At 40.6% G+C, this 860-nt stretch overlaps 1 long non-coding RNA gene across 1 annotated transcript; it reads right to left on the bottom strand.

The window, feature by feature from the left end:
- Positions 1 to 225: 225 nt before the first annotated feature.
- Positions 226 to 860, bottom strand: LOC130094679 (uncharacterized). The gene is made up of 2 exons (XR_008807994.1): positions 604 to 860; positions 226 to 414 (listed from the first exon to the last, which is right to left on the bottom strand). It is a non-coding gene; the product is annotated as an uncharacterized LOC130094679 (long non-coding RNA).

Here is an 860-nt window from a genome sequence, read left to right on the forward strand (position 1 = left end):
GAACAAGTAAGTAACATCCACTTTTGTTCTGGTTCTGACATTGCAGTAAATCGCGCTGATTAAATCTAAAATTGCTTATCATATCACGCAAAACCATGCAAATTATACTTTGTTCTCAAATTGTTAATGTTAACAACGTCAGCATTGCGTGACTACATGCAATTCCCTTCCGATATTATCCTTGTTTTCGCATGGGTCCGGTTGCAGTCTCTTTTTTTCTGTAGCCACTCCGAAGTCCGAACGAAGTCTTTTGCATTTTACAGCGGGTGAATCTGTTGTCACTGGTGATTGTCGTTTGAACCTTTCTGGATCCGCCATCAAATTGATAAGTTTAATTATATCAAGTGCTGTGAGAAAAGGCTATAAATCTCCACCTCCAACATCCTCACACGCAATATAGCCTACTAGCCGGGACTCCTCCTTTATGTGTACAGATGTGTGTGTACAGATGTGTGTGTACAGATGTGTGTGTACAGATGTGACGTAATGACTCAATATAGCCTATACTAGCCGAGACTCCTTCTTTATGTGTACAGATGTGTGTGTACAGATGTGTGTGTGCAGATGTGACGTAATGACTCAATATAACCTACTAGCCGAGACTCCTTCTTTATGTGTACAGATGTGTGTGTACAGATGTGACGTAATGACTCAATATAGCCTACTAGCCGAGACTCCTTCTTTATGTGTACAGATGTGACGTAATGACGCAAAGACATGCTCGAATCTCCCGCGGAAATCCACCAGTACCACTGGAATTAAAAACATTATTACAAGCTTACCGCTTTGAATCGAGGTAAGGCAAGCAGATAGTTTTAAACACTGGCTGGTTATGTATTTTCTCAAATATGTATTTCGGA

This window comes from Rhinichthys klamathensis, unplaced genomic scaffold (assembly GCF_029890125.1).
Source record: "Rhinichthys klamathensis goyatoka isolate OS25496 unplaced genomic scaffold, OSU_Roscu_1.1 h1tg000009l_1, whole genome shotgun sequence".
NCBI classification, from domain to species: Eukaryota; Metazoa; Chordata; class Actinopteri; order Cypriniformes; family Leuciscidae; genus Rhinichthys; species Rhinichthys klamathensis.